Source organism: Manis pentadactyla, chromosome 1 (genome assembly GCF_030020395.1).
Source record: "Manis pentadactyla isolate mManPen7 chromosome 1, mManPen7.hap1, whole genome shotgun sequence".
In the NCBI taxonomy this organism is placed as follows: domain Eukaryota; kingdom Metazoa; phylum Chordata; class Mammalia; order Pholidota; family Manidae; genus Manis; species Manis pentadactyla.
This window is the reverse complement of record NC_080019.1, coordinates 164,631,877-164,655,636: the sequence shown is the minus strand read 5'-3', so window position 1 is coordinate 164,655,636 and position 23,760 is coordinate 164,631,877. Positions and strand designations below refer to the sequence as shown.

The following is a 23,760-nucleotide window of genomic DNA, read 5'->3' as shown; positions in this document are numbered from 1 at the left end:
ACTCTTTCCATTCTTCCTGTGACTTATCTTCCTTCCCTTTGAAGCCTCAGACTCCTACCCTTTCTCCTTAGTCCCAAATGACATATGTACCTAATTTTGCCTGTCTGTCTTTGGAATCTCTCATGTTTATATGGATTCCCCATATGTACATCATTATATCTGATTGTCTCCTGTTAATCTGTCTCATGTCAATTTAATTCTTATAATATCCAGAAGAACCTAGAAGGGTAGAGGAAAATGTTTTCTATCCAACAGCTGGAATAGTTGTCAGGATAAACTTTGCTGGCTGAACATTGTTCAGTTTGAGTCTACTGTGGCTCAGAGATCATAGGGCATGTGACAAAAGCCAGCAGAAGGTAATATTTCTTACCACATTAGTCCCCTGGGTCTCTGTCTGCAGGCTCTTGTGGAAACAAAGGTGGTGACAGCCCTTTTTCTTTCTCTTTCTGAATTTAGATTGGCAGGAGAAAATATCTGTAGAATTCACATGCTTGGGCTTAGCATCTCTGGTAAATTTGGTAGAGTACTCTTAGTTTTACTAATCCATTTCCTCCCAGAGATGGTCACTATTTTGGTTTTGTTTTTTTGTCTTTGTCTGTTGTGTGACTTGTCATAAGGAGAGAAACGATAAGGCAGAATGCAGGCAGTGGCCCTATAAAGGCTGCTGTTAAAGCTGGCCTCACAGATTGTTCACAGCTCTCACCAGACCAGCATCTGTTTAGACAAGGTGCACATGAGGTAAAAGCTGTTGCTAAGGAACATCTTGGAAGCCAAAGATACAAACTGGTGGGCATGAGTGGGACACTTAAGAGCTGCTGGGGGCAGTCACCACCTAGCCCAGAGACTTTCCTGTTAGGGTAAGTTGGTTTGGGAATGGACTAGATTGACCTAAGTTGTCTGCCAACCTTAAAAAAATTTCCATCCAATGGGGAACTTTATAAAAAACACCACACAATCCCCAAGTCAGAAGCACACCCTTCTCAGGTATTAGTTTGGCTCCAGGAGACACAAGGCTTAGCTAAAGCTGTTAATAATGTGCATATAAGAAAAACTGTAAGATTTCCCTGTCATCTTTTTCTGTCTTAGGAGCTTGGCTCTATGATCAGTGAGAACATACTCTCATCTCCACCAACTGGAAAATACATGCATTGGTGCACATCTGGTGGTAAGCTGGATAAGCTGCGAATCTGATCATCAGCTTTCTCTTTGTGCAACTGTGCCAGCTTTTGCAAGAATTTGTCATAAGGGGTCCAGGTCCATAAAATGCCTTTGTCATCTCAACCTTCCTTGTGACTAATTTGGCTGGATGGAAATGTGAGTTGTACCCTATTTTGCCACTAGAACTTTTTTAGGCTAAATTTGGGAATTTATTTTCTAGATCTTGTGAGGGCTGCATATTTTGCCTGTTTTGGGGATGCCATGTCCACTGTTAAACCATAAAACGACTTATTTGTTTGCTATTGAGATTAATAAGATCCTACGTGTCAATGGCCAGATGATGGATCCTTTAAATTGACTATATTTGAAAGGAAAAAATTCTTTTTAGAGGGCTCTGATTTCTCTTACTGATATAGTGGCTAGCCTCAGGGATTTCCTTAATAAGATGAAAGAACAGAAATTAGAACAAAAATCAAAGTCCACCAAGGGCTCTTCTTATTTGCCTTCAGGCAGTTGTAGCTATAGAAGATCAGGACATTGGAAGTACAATTGTCCTGAACTTAAGAAGTAAACAAAATCTAGAGCAATGGTTCTTATCTTACAAATCTTTGAAAAACTAAAATATTGCAACTCTAGAGGCAATCCAAAGTCCAGCTATTCCTTTTTAACAATCCTAAAACTTCCCTATTTATCTGGAAAAGCTTGTAAATTATTGGCTTTAGGAAGCCTAAGTCCTTCTTGGAGGGACTTGCATTCTTTTCTGTAACCTTGAGGTGAAAATATTAAAAGCAGAAACCTCAGAGAGGTAATTCTTATCAGAAATAGAATGAAAAGAGGAAGATCATTTAAAATTTAGACAAATGAAAAATCATGTGTCCTCTCCACAAAAATTAGTAGAAAAAACTAGCCCTCTGAGCAGGTAACCTTAATTTATTTCATCTTCCATAACGGTGGTTTTGATCCAACTATTCTTTTATTAACTAGTGAGTTTTGCATTCTCATGCTGTGGCTCCTGAAGGAAGGGGGTTCTCCACATGGGGCAAGTTCATTATGAATCTGTTGAGACCAAAGGAAGACAAGGGAAAGGATAAGTTGGGAATTTAAGGTTTTTTTCTCACAGCTCAGTCTCTCTCCCTCAGCAGCACTTTTCTCTGAATCATAGCTGCTCTGCCCTCTCCCGCTGGGCTCTGCTTTCAAGCTCTCTTTCTCCAGCTGCAGTGCGCACTCTGCTTCCCCTCACCCCTTCCTCCAGGAGGCACTCTGTGGGTGAGTCCCTGGAGACTGGCAGAGGCTTGACCAGTTACATACCAGGAATGGAGTGGAGGAGAGAATGGCTGCTGCTCTCCCTCACCCACAAGGAGCAACTGGGTGAGGGACTGGTGACTCTGCCTGGATAAACATCACATTGATGTGCAAACAGGCTCTCATATGCATATCACGATCAAGGCCAGACAGGAATTCTGGTTGAAAACTTCCATTTACCCCACACATACCCATCTAATGGCTAAAGGTTTTAAACTATAAGGTCTCTGTTTATGTGAGTCTATTGAGGTTTTGTGACATTATTATCTCCAGTTAGTATTGTTAAAATTAGTTAATAAAACAGTTCTATTTAATTGGCTTAAATTAAGTATTTATAAATTTTTTCTAACTCTCAGAAATATAATAGAAGGTAACTCAAATGTTTTTCAAGTTTGCAGTTCTAGGATAATTTTTGGTAGATAAAAGCTTTGTTAATTTAATTAATGCAGACATCTTAGAGTTATTAACAATGAACATAATGCAAACATATAACTTTTTACTCTACCTGAGTTTATTAACCAAATAAGTTCATGTTATCTCTGTTGCAAAATTTGTTAGCAAAATTACATAAAGTGATGGTTTATTTTGTCTGTTAGTTTTCATAGGTAATCATAAGTAATCTAAACATTATTGTAGGGAGCAAATGATTTAGACAGACGTATGTGAGATAGTTTTTAGATGAACATTTTAGCAGAAATTATGTTTATGGTATGTATATTTAAAAATAGGCTCTGAAAAGTTTTTGGTTTTTGCTAAGTTGAATGAAATTCATTGAATGTCTAGATCATTTCCAAATAAGATAAAATAATGAAACATTAATTATTGAACGTAGTTTATCTATTTTTGACTTTCTTATTACAGAGAAACTAAAGAAAAATTTGGGTCTAACTAGTATATTCTAACTAGTATATGTGGTTAAAGCTACCTGAAATAATGAGGGAAAAGATCTCCACATGCAATGAAAGTAGAATGTGTATTTTCAAAAACAGGAAGGTATGATGAATGGGAATGCATTTTTGTCAATTAGGGAGATATTAAACTAATGTGACTTAACTGGTTTGTTAAACTACATGGGAAACATTGTCAAATAGGTGATACTAAACCTTGGATTATATTTTTGTAGGTGTATGTTATTAAAATTAGTGTCCCAGAAATTGTATGAAATCCCTAAAGAAATTGTATGATATGTTCTAATATGAAGTTAACACCAATAATTCTAGTTGCTATCTTAAAATGTGTGTCACAAAAATAACCAAATTTCCTTGACAATTGCATTATAATGAATTCTCAGATCTTTAACCACAGCCATTTTTAAATCTTTTCATTTACATTGTTTTACTTAGATGCTTTATAAAAGCTTCCCACAAAGTGTTTCATCTTCAGAGAAAGTCCTGGAAAAGAATCTGCTAAGAACTCTAGGATACAAGTTTCTTTTAATTTCGGATCATACCACTAAACTGGGTAAGAATTTACAGAGCCCTAATGAAGAAACTTATAGCCTCATAAAACTTCTAACAAGAGATCAAGATCCACAAGATTTAATTACATGAGACTAAATAAAATGAGGAGCATGATTATAAATTTTAAGACCTTTTTCTTTTATGCAAACTGTGACATACAACAATTTGATAAGTTTTACCTTTGCAAGCCTAACTGAAACATTTATCTTTTTCTCCCTACTTGACCCCTCCAGAATTCAGAAATTTTTGGTGACTCTTCTTACTTTTATGGCACTATATCTATTTGCACAACTTTAATAAAAATCTGTTCTCCTTATAACAGGTCACAAATGGAAACATTGATTATATAACCAAGGCTTTGACTGGAATATATTTGAAAGAGAATGGACTCAGATATGATGAGGCAGCTTTAGGGAACTCAGGTTGACTTTATGGAGCCAATAACCACCTTGGAAATATTAGCCTGGTACCTTGCTTATAGGGCTCCCAGAAGCTCACCAGGTGAATAAAGAAGGTCATTTACTGGCAGAAGCAGGAACCTCCAAATATTTTGGGGACCTCAAGAAGAGAGGAATTAATTCCAAATCTACAGGTATTGTGGTCAAAGTCTGATGTCAAGCATTTGGCTTTGGCTTTGAGTCTCAAGAGACTGTTAAAAGTTCAATCTAGAGATTCCTTATGAAAAGTTCCAAAAGAACATTTAAAAGAGCCCATATGATCCTTGTTGCACTTATGGAAATAATCAGGCCAAGTTTATTGAAACCAGATTTATTTTTAAACAAATTAGTCTTTATTTGTCTTTCTTTGGCAGAAATGAGGGTGATTACACAGAGGAAAAAGTATGTATCAATAGCAAGCCTTTGTGGATATTAGATTCTAATACAGTTCATTATAAACTGCACTAAATCTTGAATTCTAGTTTCCTCCAATGTCTGGCTACAATTCTCCAAACTAACATTTTCAGTTTTTCTCCCATCCTTCTGACTTGGAATCATCGAGAACTAAAACTGCCCTTTTTCCTGAAGCCCTGCAAACTAAATATGAATGAGTTGATAAACATTTTAGACAAATAACCAAAACAGCTCATACATGGATAATCTGCATGCTGGTTGGTGTGTGGCCACTCACAAAGATCACCGGAGACACTCGGACTATTAACCAGGAACATCTATCGGATCACCTCTGCCTTCGGTCCATTTAAAGATGCTTTGAGCCAGACATCTAAAAATCTGCTTGCCTGGCTGCCTTCAGATCTCAGAAACTGGGTTTATAATTTGCTCCAATCATTAACCATCATTTTGCTTGTATTTCCATAGAAACACCTTATTAAACACCTAATTGCTCATATAATACAGCCCTAACTTTGGGAGCACACCTGCATTACTGATTCCTGAAATGAGTTTAGCTGAACCGACCTATTGTCACGGCTAAGGACTGATTCAGTCAGATGAGACAATCTACCAGTTCAACTTGTGGACTATGAAACTCTTAGAGGTGTTTCAAAGGAGATACTGTAAGGGAGCAATATTTGCCACCACAAGGTGTGCCACTTTGACATGTGAATTATTTTGAGCTAAAAACAATCAAGACCCAAAAGACTCAGTAAAAGGAAAAGAAGGGATGTGAACTCAACAATCCAAGCAGGTTTATTGCTAAACCTTAGAGGGACTCCTCTGTTCTGGCAAGCAGAACAAAGGCATCTCTTACAGGCTAAGAGACTTTTTATGGCAGGGTTTTTTGATGGGTTTTTTTGAGAAGACAGGTCAGGGAAAAGGTGGGCTTGTGGCTTGCTGATGTGTCCTCTGGAAAATGCTTGTAGCCCAAGTAAAATGAAACCTAGATCTCTCTGAGGTGGCAGGTGGTTCTATTCAAAATGGCAGTTCTCCTGTCTGGGCTCTATCACTCAGGAAGAAATTTTGACACCTCTCTCCTACTAACTACCTCAAAGATTTTAGATAAAGGACCTGCTCCAGAAAGGAAATTATCACCTAAATCATTATAGTATAGTATGAATGAGGTCTGGTAGACAGGAAGGAGCCTAGCAAAGCCTGTTTGATCCAAGTCCTCTCCGTGTCCCATTGTTTCTGGATGGCCCAGAAAACATTTGTTTACCAGACATGTACTCTTTCCATTCTTCCTGTGTATTGTCTCCCTTCCCTTTGAAGCCTCAGATTCCTACCCTTTCTTCTTAGTCCAGAATGACATATGTACCTCATTTTACCTGACTGTCTTTGGAATCTCATGTTTATGTGGATTCCCCATATGTACATCATTAAATCTGATTATCTCCTGTCAATGTGTCTCACATCTATTTCATTCCTAAAGGAAGCTGAAAGAGTAGAGGGAAATGTTTCCTCCCCAACCTTTGTATGGCTGTTATTCTTCCCAGGACACTGTATAGCTACATTTTCCAAGAGTAAAGCTGTCACAGAATCAAATGAGATGAGACAGCCCACAGGCATTCTGAAAAAAATCATCTCACCTCCAAGCACTGTCAACCATTAAATGTTGACGGCTTGCTTGGACCTGGAGAAGTTTAAAGAGGGCCTTGATGCAACCTTCCTTCCCTTTCTCCCTCTGCACAGGAAGTTGGCACCTTCTGTGACAAATCACAGATATCCTGGACGAAATGCAGAGTCCCATGTAATTTGGACTCAGACCACAGGGAATTCTCCAGTATGTGACACCCTAGCAGGGCCCTGCCTCTAGTCAAAAAATCCACTTTCTCTGGCACCAGAGAAATGGACAATTTAGTAATGAAGTTAGAGTTTTACTTGGTTTCTCTTCCGGCTCCCTTCATGGCTGATGCGCTTTTGGTTTAATCCTTAAGACACCCAAATAGGTCCACATCTTATTCTTCTTCCTCTGAAAGATCAAGAAAGAACCAAAGGTCATGCGCTCTATGCTCAGCAGGAGGCCAGCCAGGGAATGAGGCAGCATGAACATAAGCTGCAGGGCTGACTGGCCAGCCAGGCTGGCACTAGGTAGGGGTGGAAGTGACGGCCTACACTGTGTGATGGGGGAGGGGACACTTGGCTTGGGGACAGGCTATCAGTTTCCTAGGGCTGCCATAACAAGGCACCACATACTGGGTGGCTTAAAGCAACAGGCCCTTACTGTCTCATAGTTCTTGATTCTAGATGTCTAGTATCAAGCTGTTGGCTGGATGCTTCTCCCTCTGAAACACTGTGGAGGAGAATCTTTCCTTGCTTTTCTAGCTTCTGGCCTTTGTCATTAGTCCCAAGCATTCTGTGGCTTAGAGATGCATGACTGCATTCCTTGTGCCTGTTGTCACGTGGCATTCTCCCTGTGTGCCTGCACATCACCCTCCCTCTGTGAGGATCTCTGCATTTCTTCTCCTCTTTTTATTATAAGGACCAGTCACATTGGATTAGGGCTCACCTTACTCCATTCTGACTTCATCTTAACCTGATAACACCTACAAGAGCCAATTCCCAAACAGGGTCACATTCACAGGTTTGTGGTGGGGGTTTAGGACTTCATCTTATTTTGGGAGAACACAACTTACCCCATAACAGGTGGGGGGAGACAGCAGACCAACTGTTTCAAGTCCTTCTGCCCATTTACTCCTTCGCACCGTGAGGCCTTACTGCTTCGTACTTCCACCTGCAGCCAGTTTTTTCCCAGTATACCAACCAGACTGCAGTGTTGCCTCCTCCAAGTTGGGGCGGCTGATCTACAGGCCTGATCTGGGTTCTCCATCCCTCCAGGACCAGCAGGTTTCTAACTAATCCCCTTAGTCAGAACTCCATCACCTAAGTAGACCCTGACTATTTTTTGCTGATGTGGAAATGCAAACATGGCCTGTCTTGTCATACCTTTTAACAGAGTAAACAATGGTGTAAGTGATAGATCTAAGCAGAATTAAGCCTTGTTTAGGCACCACTCCAGCGAGGTGGGGCACTGCAGCTTGTGTTCTCTGCACACACACTCGGGAAGCCAGGATTTTTGTTGTAAACAGCTATTGGTGGGGGCATCAGTCAGGGGAAGGGTGGTCAACCCAGCTCAAATACATCTCCTTTGTAATATCTGAAGATGCTCTTTTCCCTGAAAACAATAGAAAGGAAAACTGAGGGTTATTGAACCAGAACAATGAAATGAATTATCCATAATTCACTAAGTACTCAGCAAGCTATAAATAATGCAGAGTTATATCCTGGGTATACCTCTGATTCTTCCTGTTAGAGAGGTCTGGCCTTCCAAATAATTGAAGGAGACCTAGGTTCCTCTTCTTCAGCCTCTTTTCAATATTTCTTTTTTTTTCTTATTAATACAGTATTTATTTGTCTTCCCTCTGTGAAACCCTGAGCCAACCACTTTCCCCAGGCTGCCTGGGAAGGTATAGGAAAAGGAAAACACAGGGTCGAGACATGGAAGACCTATGGGAGTTGGAGGCGGCTCCTTCCCATGGCGAAGAGGATGAGGAAGGCCACCATCAGGCAAAAGAGCCCCATGGCCTCTGAGAGGGCAAAGCCCAGAATGGCATAGGAGAAGAGCTGTTGCTTCAGAATGCTTGGGACTAATGACAAAGGCCAGAAGCTATGCCAACAAAATCTCTCCTAGATTTTGTTGGGAATTTGAACATTACTATTTCTCCTGGGAATGCAAAATCTACTCAGTCCCTTCATTACCTCTTCATAGAACATCCTTCCTTCTCTACTTTGCTCAAGACCAGTGACTCATTTCTTGAATATGCTCCTCTATATTTCTCCTAAAAAAGAACCACTAACTTAAGAAATATTGGACAAAGGAAGTGGCACAAAAAGGGAGTACCACTTTCCCTCACAGGCAGGCTTGGGCTAGCGACAAAGATGTATGCCCATCAGGGAAGGAGACTTCCAGGGAGCAAAGGAAAAAGTAAGTATATATATTCGGCTTCATAGTTCTATTTCTGTGTCTAGAAGTCTGGGATAAGGTTCTGTTTTTCACAATTGATCAATTAATATATGGAGTATGAGTTGAATAAGCAGCGGTGTGAAACCTTGCACTGCCTTTGCTGCAGAGCTGGTAGTGGGATTTCTCCAACCGGAAGTGTACTAACATCACGTGACAGCTACAAGACCCCGGTCACATTTAATCATCTGTTCTTAGTCACAAACGATTTATCTATCAAATGGGCATAAAAATGAGGTACCCCAAAGTGTTGTTGTAAAATTGAATGAATCCATATAATGAATTCAGATTATTGCCTGTAACGTAGTAAAGACTCAGTAAGCATTAGTTTTAAGAAAAAGTGTTTAGCCAAAATTATCTTCAGGGTCTGACTTAATTGTAGTTTTGTTTGAGGTCTGATTCTACATTGTCTTCAGATCCTTTCCTAAATGCTGTACTTACCCATATTATCCAACGTTCCACCACAATTCATACTGAATAAGTCAGATCCTTATTAAAAAGATGAGTCAAATTTCAGAGAATGTGCCTGTATTTGTTCATAGTTCAGGATTTTCAAGGCTTTTTCTTTTTTATCCAAGTGTGTTTTCCTGTCTGCAGCTATTTTTGTTTCTATGTGCTACTGCACAGATTTGGGCAAATATTGTGTTTTCAGAAGGAGGGTCTTTTCTCAAGTTCTTCAAAATGTCTGCTTGTAGCTTCTTAGGATTGTCTTTTCCCACTTTCCCTGCTTTGGTAGAATGGTTTGTGGACTCTCCTAGATTTTGTTGGGAAGAGAAAAACTTCCAGGAAGAACACAACCTATAAGTCCTCTCCCCCGCTTAGATGTCACTTACTCTGTGTGCTTCTATATTGTACATGATTTTTATCAATATCCTCTTCCTCTCTTTCTTTTCCCACTTTACCCCGTGGCCCTATCCATCTCTCAGCTCTTTCCATCTAAGAAAACTGTCCATAGACAACAGTGCCCAAACCATTACTGTTATAAGAGTTCATGTCCCCTTGCTGTGCTTCATACAGTGTGATCTGATGTGTACATGAGGCTCTATATGTCCTCAAACCTCACCGTGTTGGCTTCTTCCAAAGTCTAAAATTTCCATGATTCAAGCTCTCCCTCTGGCATAAGATATTTTCTCCCCATGACTCCTGTAAAAATGCAAATATCTTCATAAGAAAGGTAGCTCACTGGCAGTAGCCCCATGATTCTTCAGATTCCCGCTTGGCACAGTATGGCAGCAGGATCCTAAGGGCACAAAACCAGTCTGTGAAGGAGGGAGAGGCATGAGGCAATAGGGAGAAAAACCCTTCCACCCACCAGGCTCCATCCAGCCAAGGGATGGGCTGCAGAGGGGCTAGTCATGGCTTGTCCCACAGTACGGGATGCTAGCAGATTTGGCCATCCAGTGGGAGCAAGAAGGGTGGATTCCCAAAGTATAAATCGGGAAACACCAAAGATGCCCCCAATTTGTTGGCAGAGGGCCCTCCTTGAGAAATACTGTTTAGTTTTGGTTTTAGTTTCTAAAAGGCAAGCTTTATGTTTCAGGGATTTTCTATTTTTTACCACCAGGAAGAACATGTTTTCACTGAGCAACATCATGCCAAAGATGACACTATTCAGGAAGTTAATGGTAATGCACAGGCATTTCCTCAAGACAGATGTACTTCACCTCCTTCACTTGTTTATAGAACCCCTGAGACCAGCACAGTCCCGGACCCCAGGGTCTCCTTTCTTGCTGGAGTGTAATTCTGTAATTCTGTAATTCTGTTCTCTTTCCAATTCTTTCCTCCCTGTTGATGCTCTTCCTCTCTGGGGCTCTTCTCCCTGCCACACAGAGCACCCCTAGAAAGTTGGTTCTCTCTATCCTTCCTTATAAGACTATTTAACCTGAAATTTTATTATTGTGCACTTTTTATTCTACTTTTATTAGAATAAAGCCAGTGACAAAAGAGCAAGTTTACAGGGCTAAAGTGAAACACACATAGGACAGAATAATTAAACGAATACAGCACAATCCCCTTTAAGTCCTCTATAAGGTTTTACAGATGTCTGCTTTAGGGTCATTTGAGAGTGTGTTTTTCCTTCTTCTCTTTTCTTTTCTTTTTAAAAGAAGGCAGCTGGGTAGAGTGGGAAAACCATGAACTTTGGACCCAGACAGACATGAATTTGAACCAACTCTGCCTCTTGTTTGAAATGTGGCTGGGTAAGTTTTGTAAGTTCTCCATCCATTCAGCGTGGGTAGAAGTCAGTACATTGCAGAATTGTAAGGACTGGAAGACTTAGTAAGTTAATGTATGTCAAATAATTAGTAAAGTGCCTGGCACTCAGCAAAATCCATGTATTCTTAATATTATTGATAAAAATAATAAGATATAAGAAAGAAAACTAAAGACAAAAAAAAAAGGAAAAGAAGCCAGACAGTGAAATATTATTCAGGGTTAAAAAGAATTAGTTTATCAAGCCATGAAAAGACTTGAATGACAGGGAGGAAACTTAAAAGCAAGTTATTAGTAAAAGAGACCAGCATGAAAAGGCTATATTCCATATGATTCCAACTGTATGGCATTCTGGAAAAAGCAAAACTGTGAAGACAGTAAAAAGATCAGTGGTTGCTAGGGTGGTGGTGGAGTGGGGGTGCAGAGACACAGATGAACAGGAAAAGCACAAAAGATTTTTAGAGCAGTGAAAATACTCTGTATGATACCAGAGCGATGGTATTGGGGAGGAAAATTTTTCCTCTGCCCTTCAAGGTTCTTTGGCTGATCTAAGAATTAAATTGACATAAGACAGATTAATAGGAGAAAATCAAATTTAATTATGTACAAATGGGGAATGGGGGCCGGGAGGCTCCATAAGAACATGAGGCCCACAGGCACTCAGGCAACTGAAGTTTATATGCCATTCTGAGCTAAGGCGAAGGAGTAGAGGTCTGGGACTTCAAAGAGAAGGAAGATAAATCACAGGGAGATGAAAAAGAGCCAAGGTTTGGTAAACAAATATTTTTTAGGCCATGTTCAGAAACAATGGGACACAGAGAGGAATTTTAACAAACAGACTTTGCCAGATCCCTCCCTGTCTGCCACCCCTAATTCAGATTATACTGTAGTTGTCTATGGTGATGGCTCCCTTCCTGGAGCGGGTCCTCTGTCTAAATTCTTTTAGTCAGTTAGGGGAAAAGTCAAAGGTGTTTCCTGAGTCTTCTGTTTCTTAAAAATAATCAGTCTAAAATAACCCATAAGCCAGAGACTTTGAAATAGCAAGTTTTGCTTCCCTACAGTGGATACAGTTCATTATAATTTTGTCCAAACCCATAGAATGTACACCACCAAGTGTGAGCCCTAAGACAAACTATGGACTGTGGGTGACAGTGATGTGTTGATGTAAGTTCATCAACTGGAACAAAGTACCACTCTGGTGGGGGATGTTGGTAGTAAGGAAGGGTGTGCATGAGCAGTGGTAGGAGGTATGTGGGAACTTCCGTATGTTCCTCTCAATTTTACTATGAACCTAAAATTGCTCTAAAAAATAAAGCCATTTAAAAAATTAAGCCAGTACAGGCACAGAGAAGAAACATTGAGCAAGGAGAAATAAAGTTGTATTCTTTCCCACTTTGAGTTAAAGCCCTGACTTTCAGGACTCTGGATATCCAGCAGTGGAAGAAAGATGAGCGCCACCAGGGGCAGCGAAGATCCCGCTTGGAGGAAAACGACAGGCGGCGCGGAGACGCACGCTTGCGGGAAGCCACAGGGAGTGGCATTTGGTGATACTGAAAGTGGGAGATTCCATTATCGTAGGAGAATACAAACAACGAAGTGGAGAAGTTTTCATTATTTGAAGTCACTTAACCAATAACATTTATCTTTTTTGTCTGATTATGAAAGTAATACATGTTTAAACTGACAAGTTAGAATATTCAGAAAAGCACAGACTAAAATGGAAATAATCTGTAACAGAGAAAGGACCATTCATCATTTAGGGTAAGTCCCTGCAGTCTTTTAAATGTATACATACACACACACAGACACACACACACACACACCTGTGTGTGTGTGTGGGTATGTGTATATTTACTTTTTTCTTCTACAGAATTGGGTTTATTTACCAAGTAGCATATACCTGCCTTTTCACTTAATCACATAATGAGAACATTGTCCTATGGTATTAAATATTCTTCTAGTGTATCTTTTAAAAAAATGTATTGTTAAAATTTTCAAACATATGAAAATGTAGAGAGACTACAATAATGAACCTCTATGCACTCAACACCCAGATTCAGAAATTAGCAACTCATGACTAGTCTTTTTTCATCCATACACTGTCCACTTCTCTCATCCAACCCTCTGGATTCTCCTGAGGCAAATTCCATATACCATGGAATTTCATGTATAAATATTTCAATATGTATGTATCCATAGAAGATATGGGATTCTTTTAGAAATATAATTACAATAACATCATCACACCTACATAGTTAGTTATTATTCCATAATATTATCAAACTGCTTCATTGTTAACTTTTTTCTGGTTATCATATTATATTTTAACTATTTGATTCAGGATTCTATTTGGGGTATATGAGAGATTAGGCAAAAACTCTGAGTTTATATCGGAAGTATGGATGTAAACTAGCAATGTATTTTTATCTAAACCCATTTGGATATTTTATCTAAAATTTTTTAAAACTCTGTACACTGAAAAGGCCTAGAACAATGACTAACCCAATAACAAAGATCATGTCTAGTGCCAAGATTATAGACTCTAAATACATTTTCCACTAAAAGAAATGCATTTCTTGGAAAAATGTCAGATTCCAGGTCTGGGAAAGAAAAATAAGCAGACTTACTCCAGAAATCAAAGAAAGTGTGCAAAAACATGAAGGTCATAGTCAAAGACTCAGATTGTGATAGGTGCCCATTGGTCAATGATGTGATCATTTAATAAAGATAACATCAAAAAGGGTAACTTCTACAGATTGAAATGTCAGAAATGTGTTAATGCATGAGTTCACAGTGATAAATCTCCAACTTCAAAGCACTCATGGGTCACTTTGAAAGACAGTAGGAAAAAAACTTTATTTTGATAGTAAGCAATTAAAGAGAAGCATCAAATATACATCTTGCCTTTCCTCTACAAATTGTACCCTAAATAAGTAGTTAATGAGAAACTTGCATAAGCTTCTCTTTCTATAATACTCATCTCAAAAAGATAGAAAGATGGTAGGATCAGAACAGCACCATTTTGTACCCTTTATGATTCGGTGACTCTAACATCACCAAAGAACAAACAAAAACAAACCACATAACACCCATGTCTTCGTGATTATTTGTGACCTCTCCAGGCTTGCTGAGATTCCTGGCATGTCCCAGTGACTGGCCATGAGACTGCCTTTGAATAATGAAATGTAAGCAACTGACATGCCGCTTCCAAACAGAAGCAGATGCATCTACATGGCTTGGCTCTGCCCTTCTTGAGCTTCTGCCCTCACCATGGAAACGGCCAGCACCAGATGCCACTGCCTCCTCGCCCTGAGTGACAGGATGAGAAAATGTAGAGTGAGGACCCACGTACAGCCCCGAGCCTGGAGGCAGGAAGAGCTGGCCTGCAACCCCTCAGAGGAAGAAATTGTATCTGAGATCTGGCGAGTTTGCTAGTGGAGTCATTTCACCAAAAATATCAAACCTGACTCTGTTTCCTGTGGGTTCCATACTCAGCAATGACAGGAAATATAAGGGACAGAACATGTTAAATGACATCATGGGGGTTCATGCAGCTAACTCCAGACTGAGAGAAGCCCTATGAGACAAACACCCATTACTTTGCATAAAAAAATTCCAAGCAATAAAAAAGGAGACAGAGAAGGAAACTATAATTGAAAAGTGACTTAAAAGACATCCAACCAATTGCATTTAATTTAATTCAATCAATATCCTTTTAACGGACACCCTGAACTACATCCAAGAGTGGCCAAGAGGTGACTGTGCAGGCATGGGCTGGAGAGCATGGACTGAATTTGATCATAGGCTGAGTGTTTACCCCCATGCCTCCTTAGTCCCTTGTGATGGGATGGAGTTGAGAATGTAAAGGGAAAGTGGGGGTGAGCCAGAGAATTTATTTGTACAGTTGACCCTGGAGCAACGTGGTGGTTAGGGGCACTGATCCCCAACACAGTTGAAAATCCTTGTATAACTTCTGACCCCCACAGACTTAATTAATAGCCTACTTTTGACAGGAAGCCTTACTGATAACATAAACAGTTGATTAACACACAGTTTGTATTTTATATGTATTATATACTGTATTCTTAAAGTAAGCTAGAAAAAAGAAAACGTTTTTTTTCTAACTGCTGCAAATCTCCAAAAAATTTTCCAATATTCTGAAAAAAATTTGCATGTAAGTGAACATATGTAGGTCAACTGTGATGTTCAAGGGGCAACTGTACTCTTATTCCAGTCTTAGAACTCTTAATGGGTTTGCCAGACTGGTCTGAAGAGTCTTCAAGACTACCTTCCACAGGCAGTGGGAACCAACCAGAGGAGAGGTTTGAGCATGTACGAGCCATGATGGGAAGCAGCTTAGGAAGGTTGCTTTAGCAGCCCTAAGGGACGATGGATTGATCTGGGCGGGAAGGGAGGCAAGCGGCTCAGCTCAGAGGTTCTTGCAATAATATGAACAAAAAGTGATGAAGCAGCCGGGGATGGATAAAGAAACACAGGAAAATTCAAAGACCATTCCATTTTACGGTGACAGAATCTCCACTTCTGAAAAATTACAGCACTGATCAAACATTTCCAGGTCATGAAATGATTATGCTAGTTATATTCAAGAACTAATTTAAAAATTTTGGATTTTGTACCTGCACATGGCTTCAAAGGGAAGGTGGGGCAGAAGTGCAAATGTTGCACCCGAAGAGAGGACCCCTGTGATGGCTGCAATGGCGCGTGCTCCCACAGACGGATGTGCATGCTGGTGACAGAGAGCTAACTGTGAAATTGCGGTGATGGAGAAAAAGAAATTTTCAGCAAAGGAAACGGAAGGCAGATGGAGGTACTGTGAACTAAAGGAGCAAGGTAGTTATTCAGCGCTATTCTTCTATTATAACTCTGAAATATGTGTGCTTAAAGACTGAATAGAAAGTAATTGATTTGAAATAGAAAAGCATTAAAGCTTGGAAATATGGAAACATGAGAAATGACCCTGAATTAAATGTGTTTGAGATGGTTTTTAGGGCTTTCTTTGCTCCGTGTAAGTTCCCTTAACAAAGCATTTTAATAAGACACTTTGAAAAATAGAACTGGACTTTTGCAAGTATTTCTACTGATCCGAGGTAAACTGTATGGCTAAAAACTATGAAAATTGTTGCAGAATTCCAAAAGGCAGCTCTTGCTTCAGTGTGGGTGCTGAATTTTGTTCCACAGATATAGCAATACAGTCACCACCAGAGCTCCCTACCTGACCCTGCGAGGGGGGACGTGACCCAAGGCAGCGCTCTGGAGCAGACAGGAGCTAGAAGAGGTTGTGGACCAGCCCTGCGGCATCTGGGTACAGGTGTGCCAGCTGAGGGCAGATCTGAGTGGGGCATGGACAGCATCCACTCTACCACCTGGTCACCTCCCACCCAGAGACACATCATACAACAAAGAACGTGCTTTCATCAAAATCAAAATTGAAAGACAGTGAGGTAGCTCAGTGTAGAAAGAAGAATCCCTTTGATGGAGTAGCATACCTGGGTAAAGGTTTCTTTCCCACCAAAGCTGTGAGATTCGGGGCAAGCTCCTCAACCCTTCCTAGCTTGTTTCTTCTGTTGGCAAGGAAGAATTTTTTCCTCTACCCTTCAAGGTTCTTCTAAAAATGAAATTGACATGAGATGGATTAACAAGAGAAACAAAGCAACATTTTGTTATGCAAGTACCAAAGCCCAATATTGAAACTGAGACCCAAAGACATGACAAAGGCAAGCAGTTTTTATACATTTTAGACAAAGAGGAAATTTGAAAGAAATTCACAGGACAAAGAAAACTTACATTTGGGGGCTTGAATTAGGAAGGAATTCTCTATAGCATTTGAGTAGATTGGTGAAAATGTAACATTTGCTTATTGCAGCCTTCTTAGCTATAAATTCCCTAACTCCGGTGATAAGGTAAAACTCCAGGTGCTGGGATGGTACCTTCCAAATGGTAGATTTATTTCCTGATTTCAGGCAGGGACAGAGGAGGATCAGAGTATCCCTTCTGCTTTTACTGTTTCTCCAGTTGCTTTAATTCAAAGTAATCAATATGTCAAAATGGTGTGTGTTGGGGTGGCCTGCCCTGGGCCCCCACACTTCCTTCATAAGATCAGAAAAATAAAAATACCTATTTTGAGTCATAGTAGAAAATATGATACATATATATATATATATATTCATATATGATAAACCAGTGAATCATATTCATTTTCTTACATTAATAGAAAAAGGTGTGGAATACTATCCACTAGGTTAACAGCAAGCTATTCACATGTGAGAGGCATGGTGAGTAGTTATAGAAAGAAATATAACAGCATGGCAGACAGACAGACTTGGACCCAGACTGTTTTTGGAACCTCTCTGTGCCTCAATTCCCTTATCTGTAGAATAGGTGTAACTAAAAACCTCCGTCAGAAGGTTGCTTTGAGAATTAAATGAGCTAACATATAAAATAATTTAAAACAGTGCCTAGCATGAAGGACAATAAGGCATTTATTGTGTTTTATTTTGCTTATTCCTGTTTTATAACTATTCTACAATGATCACTTGTTGATTTCACAATTAAAAAGTGTATAAAACCTAAAAAAATTCTTTGTAACATGAACTGTTAACAACTGGAAGATATTTTAATGAATTTGTATTCTAAATGGAAATAAAATAATTTAAACAGTTAAAGCAATACATTGAACAGAACACATGACTGTAAGCTTTTTATAGCTCCATTCAAACCAAAAATCTAGAGGTTCTGAGGGTTGAGGTTGATATATTTGCATGAGTTTTTGCTGCTGTTACCTCTATCCTGTCTTTTGCACAGCTGTGGGCACCTGAAGTCCAGTGTTGTGCACTGGTTTGTTCTCAGCCAATGCTGTGTAGATGCACCACCAGTATTGCAGCTGTCTGTAGTGGGGGTGACCTCACTTAGCTGTCCATGCTGGACAGGGCATTTTTTTTAAGAGTATAAAAAGGTAACAGCTACTGCCTCACTTGCCATGGACATATGAACACAAAATGGTTGAATCAGGAGCAAATCCTGACAGAGTCTCAGCCCTGTGGCCCATGAAGCCCCCTGAGACCACACACCTCTGGCTCAGCCTTCTGGTGTCTTGGCCACCTGCGGACCCAGCAGGTCCCCACAAACTGGGTGCCTGTTGCATAAGGGGTGGGTGCAGCTGCTGTTTTATCAAGACTATTCAGGTGGCTGAGCAAGGCCCATATGGGAGAAATTTATGATTCAAATTGTTCAATTCCCTAGGAAATTTCCTTTTACTGCTCAGGAGGAATGAGGACATGGCAGTGCAACCCCCTCCACTCCCCCCCGCCCCACACATGCTGTAGGTCAAATTATCATCAAGGAGCCAGTAGGATACCTCTTAAAATGGACTGCTGCAATCACCCTTTCAATTCAGCCACTACACTTTGCGGGTAATTGCAAGCCAGGGGCAAGCCACAAATACCGTTAAATATAGACATTATCGTTCCTGATGCCCACAAGCGCCATCATAATAATGAACTACCAATATACTCAGATTCACTGATCACACGGGCTATATATTTCACAAGAACTTTTAAAGTCCAGACTAACAGAGGAATTCTCCAGGCTGTAAGATTTCTTGGGAGACTAGATGAATCCAGAGAGAGAAAGTTAATTGAGGTAAAACAAAAATGGTGATGGATTTATTTTAAATTTAGAGAGCAGAAAGGTTTTTCTTTTTTGGTTTAGCTCTTTTCCTCCAAGTTTTCTTTCTATCTTTTCCCAATGAGTCTATTAGCATGCCTCTCCAGACCTAATTGGAAAATGGAAATAAATAAATCATGGCCCTCACCCAAGCATTCTGAGGGAATTTATAGCTGAAATGTGTACATATTGATCAAAACAGGCATCTTGCCATTGTTGATGAGGTCCCTGGCAGACAGAGCTCAGAAAACTGAGCAACATTATAATACCACAAATTGTAGAATAACTAAACATTTCAGTGCATGTCACAATAAAGCAATACAGTTTCTATCAGAGGAAATTATTCCTGATAGAGCCACAGACTGCTTTGGAGTTTTAGGCAAGAAAATATGAGATGCTAGGAATCTTGCTTTGTTTCCATATTTTAAAAACCTACAACAAGATTTTATTTGAAAGATCATTTAAAACAATGCAGCCTGAGTTGGAGTAGGGACCCATTAAGAGGAATGTTTTGTTAAGAAATACAGATTCTGAGACAGAAAATCAAAGTGCTTCTCTTGATAAAGAAGCCTAAATCGCAGAGCCTCCAGGAAAATGTGCCATTTAACATATTTTATAAATGCTCAGCAAGAGCAAATACAAAAGAAAAAAATGCCTTCAGGGATATAAAGACATTAGACATGTTTAGGTAGTTCAATAGTATACTTAAGGGAACAATTGACTCTGTATGAGACATATGTGACATTGGAGTTTCAGGACAGGTAACTCAGGAGGAAATACTTTTAAGAAAAGGGAGAGAACAATTACTTATAAAATTATGGGCTCTGACATGCACTGTCCAAATAAAGAATATTCAGTGTCTTTTGTATGCACAGTACATATATGTAAATTATGGAGAGGGAGGAACTTGCATTACAAAGTATCCCGAAGACACTGGACCAATGTATTAAAAAAGTCAAAGAGAAAAATATGCTCTGGTTATCATTTGAATGAGAATTAGAAACAAAATGGAAATATTCTTCAGCCTCTGCACAGAATCATGTTGTGTGCGCCTTTGGAAAACTGCTTCAATTTTGGACATTAAGAAATGCAGTGAAGCAACTGAGCAGGGGAATCTGCTGGGAGGACAGAAGGTCTAATCCACACATAAGGAGGGACATGCATCTTGAGCATTAGACTAAGATGAAATGTATACTCATTCAATGAATTTCCCAGAAGAATTGAAAGGGTCCCTACTCTCTATCCTTCCTTTCTTGTGCAAACTTCTTAATAATGTATGTATTTTACAGTTCCAATTTTGAGTCACTCTTTAGTCACTAAGTACCTGAAATCTGTGCTCCAGAGACTAACTCTTCCTAAAAGAATTAACAATTTCCTAATTCCTACTCCAATATAGAATATTTTCTTCTCATTTACTTGCTCTTTCTCCCTTGCGTATTCCCTTGAAAGTCTCTCCGTCCGCGGCCCCGATGGTGACCTCCTCCCTTCGTTTTCCTCTGCCTCTCTGAGTGTTTCTAAAGCCACTCCACTGACTCCTCCCCCTCTACTTGCCCCTTCAATTAAGTTATCCTTGCCTATTCTCAGGTCACATGGCTACCTATGATCTAAACCATGCCAAGACTTCAAATTACAACGACTGTCTAATTATTTCCAAAATTCTCCTCTCTCATGCTCTCCCCTCTGAATTCTAGATCCATATTTTCAGATGTCCACTGAACATTCCCATTCACTGTGCCTTACAAGCACAAAGACAATATACCAAAATAAAATTCAGCGTTCTCCCAGCACCCCTAACCCATACCTCCTCAGTCTCTGTCCCAGTGAATGCAACCACTACCAGGGCCCTTACTGGCACACACTGGATCTTGGGTGAATTACAAAAGGCACCCTTCCCTAGGCTAGTTAACCCTACATCAGCTTGGAGATCGGTACTCAGGGAAGACTTTTGTCCCCACACTCTCTCTGCTGAGTATCTTCATGAAGGGCACAGATTACACAACAGTTTGCTATAAGTAATCCTGCCATCTCCTCATCAGTCAAATTTGGAATCTCAGAGTCATCATCTCTATAACTACTTAGGCATCAAATTCTGTCCAGTTTATCTCAGAAATACCTGTACTACATGAGAATGTTTTTGCCTAATGTACTTCCTCTAATTGATACAGTATACATTAGCAAGCCTTAATTTCTTTCTTATGAAAAAATAATCTAGAGGTTTAAACAATAGAACAATAGGATATAGTTCTATAATTCAATATGGTTCTAACAATAGAAGTTAAAAGTTTTTGTCTTTCTCTGTTGGGGCTGCTATAACAAACGCCATAGACTGGGTGGCTTAAATAACAAGCATTCATTTTTTGCAGCTCTGGAAGCTGGAAGTCTGTCATCAGGATGTCAGCACAGTCAAGTTCTCAGTGAGGACCATCTTCCAGGTTGCCGACTGCCAATTGCTCATTGTATCCTCACATGGTAGAAAAAGTAAAAGCAAGTTCTCTTATGACTCTTATAAAGGCACTAATCCTATTCATGAGGGCTCTACCCTCATGACATCATCTAATCCAAAATACCTCTCAAAGACCCCACCTCCTAATACAATCACAAAAGGGTCAAGATTCAGTAAATTTGTCCATAGCATTTTTCTTCCCTCAGTGCAGTAGATCAATCATTAGGATAGATTTAACCCACTTTGGAGACTACAGGTAACAAAGTTCAAACTCCATTGCATTACGTGTGAGGTCTTTAATACTTGGCCACAAAATGCCTTCTCAGCCCCATGTTTCATTCCTCCGCTGTTGCTCTACCCGGTGCACAGCATGAAGGAGCCCAGGGGCCGGGGAGCTGGGGCACCTGCCAATAGCCGTGCAGGGGGCCCTCTTCAAAGCTGATCCTCCAGCCCACTCAAGCCTTCAGATGACTGCAGCCCCAGAATGTCTTGGCAGTACCTTGATGGGAGACCCTGAGCTAAATCATACCTCAGAACTTCTGTGAGATAGTGTTTGTTGTTTAACACTGCTAAATTTTGGGGGGTAATTTGTTAGACATCAAAAGACAATATATGCGTTGACTTTCCTTGTTTTGAACAATTCCCAGAATATTGGAAATAAGCTGTCCTTCCTCTCCCTGCAGTCCTCTGGAAAAGATAACTTTAAGACAAAAAAAAGGAAGTAATGTTTTCCAAAGCAGAAAGTAAATTTATGGAACTCATTAACCCATGAGATGCAATAACTTGTATATATTTCCACATACAAGAAGGAATTTATGAATGATATTTATTCATTCATTCATAAGTCACTTAAAAGCACCTATTCCATGTGAGACACTATGCCTGATGATGGTAGAATCCTACTTGGTTGTTAAGGAAAATGACTTACGCTTGGAGGAAGATCTGTAGCCATCTGAGTTTGATGTAATGGCAGGCATCCACGTCCTGCTTCAAACCACACCGCAGTGGCCCTCTAGCAGAGGAACGTGGCTGTGAAGTGTGCAGCTAGGAGAGGATTAATTATGCCCTCGTAGTTAAGGTTTCAAGTTGATCACTCGCTGACTTCTAAATGATAAACCTATTATTTTTATCTCTGCAGCAGCCAGTGAAGTTCCTTTCATTTCCAGAGACCAAGCATGCCCTCTCCGTAGAGTGCTACAGACATGAAAAGGAAAGGTGTCTATCGTAGAACATCAGTCTAGCTGAAAAGACCTAGAGTCCCATCATGCTTTTCCCAGCCAGAAATTTTTAGACACTTTAACAGGAAACTTGTGGCACAGATGGAAAATGAATTTCATCTAAGTTAAACAGAGTAAACGAGGGGAGGGGGAAGCCCTCAAAAATCAAAAAGCTTTGTAAGAGATGCTCTAAGGACCCAGATCATATGAATGCTTGTAAGCTATGGATGTCTTCACACAGTGTTATTAAGAAACCTGCAATTAAGGTGTTGGAGGTTTCCCTTAACCACACAGGCACACATACGCTTGCAGAGAAATCAATACCCTCGTAAAAAACAGTGGTAGGTGTGCAGAGCGGTTTCTGTGCCCCAGGAGGCACAGCGCTTCCTGTGGAAAAGCAACCCCTCAATCAAGTCAGCCTGACCTGTGGGAAGGTATCATTTGCTGTACCGCTGAGAGCTCGAAGACAGCAGCACGCCCCAGGAGACTGCCACTTCTCCTGCAAACCCCAAACAAAGGTATATGGGGGAGCCATCACTGAGCCCTAGAGCCAAGGAGGGCACTTGTGTGCACACCTGCCGTCATCTAACTAGGCACACGTGCAGGTCACGCCCCCCGCAGCCTCTCTGGAATCAAGCCATTTTGCCTGGGCTTAGCAGGGTTTCGTAAGGGACACAAATGGGACCTGTAAGCTTTAGCACAGCCAGTGCCATTGCCACGCTCTTTCCCAGTGCTGACTCACAATTAAGTGTTTGAATACGTTAGACCCACTGTCCTCTGAAAAAGCAGTTCAGACCTTGTTAATTAAGCTTTAGTAAATGAGATTCAGCCAAAAAGGTGTGATATGAGGAGAATCAAAATTTCCTCTCATTTCTTTAGGAATTAGTCCTCAAAGTATGGTCCCTGGACTAGCAGCATTGGCCACCCTAGGTCTCCTGAAGCAAAACTGTGGCAACGGGCCCAGCAATCTGTGTTTTAACAAGCCTGCCAATATTTTCATGTACATGAATATTTGAGAACCAGTGCCTTAGAGGTATGAGTGAGGATTCTGTTCTGTGACTATTTATAGACTAATAGGAATGGTAGAGGAACACCTAGCCTGTTGTTTCCAAAGGTTATAAAATAGTTATATTCTTGCTCTTTTGGCTGAGAATTTATGGTTTCTTGTTTCAGGAACCATAGTGAAAATCCAAGACCACCTCTCCCCACCGGGAGACTGATTGCTGCTGATGTTTGGGAGGCCTGCTTCAGCTAATCTTAATCCTAGAGATGCATTAATATTGCATCTAGTTAATCATCTCATATTGGCACAATGCTTTCCTAGAGGCGAGAGACAAGCAGGCAGTGTTGTTTTGTGTGTTGATATTAGGTA

General features: G+C 40.2%; 3 long non-coding RNA genes across 4 annotated transcripts in view; 1 reads left to right on the top strand and 2 right to left on the bottom strand.

Moving 5' to 3' along the window:
- LOC130683807 (uncharacterized) overlaps positions 1-1,887 on the top strand; it is a 73,676-nt gene extending 71,789 nt beyond the window's left edge. Inside the window, exon 3 of the long non-coding RNA XR_008997797.1 lies at positions 1,087-1,887. This is a non-coding gene — a long non-coding RNA (uncharacterized LOC130683807). The remainder of the gene's footprint in view (positions 1-1,086) is intronic.
- A 4,634-nt stretch (positions 1,888-6,521) lies between these two features.
- On the bottom strand, positions 6,522-10,359 carry LOC118934877 (uncharacterized). The gene is made up of 3 exons (XR_005033623.2): positions 9,276-10,359; positions 7,760-7,988; positions 6,522-6,785 (listed from the first exon to the last, which is right to left on the bottom strand). It is a non-coding gene; the product is annotated as an uncharacterized LOC118934877 (long non-coding RNA).
- Positions 10,360-13,677: 3,318 nt separating this feature from the next.
- Positions 13,678-22,888, bottom strand: LOC118934876 (uncharacterized). Of its 2 annotated transcripts, XR_005033622.2 has the most exons (4): positions 22,813-22,888; positions 16,851-17,152; positions 16,553-16,671; positions 13,678-14,354 (listed from the first exon to the last, which is right to left on the bottom strand). It is a non-coding gene; the product is annotated as an uncharacterized LOC118934876 (long non-coding RNA). The 2 variants fall into 2 exon arrangements; XR_005033621.2 differs by lacking the exon at positions 13,678-14,354 and having other exon boundaries at positions 15,936-16,671.
- Positions 22,889-23,760: the final 872 nt, after the last annotated feature.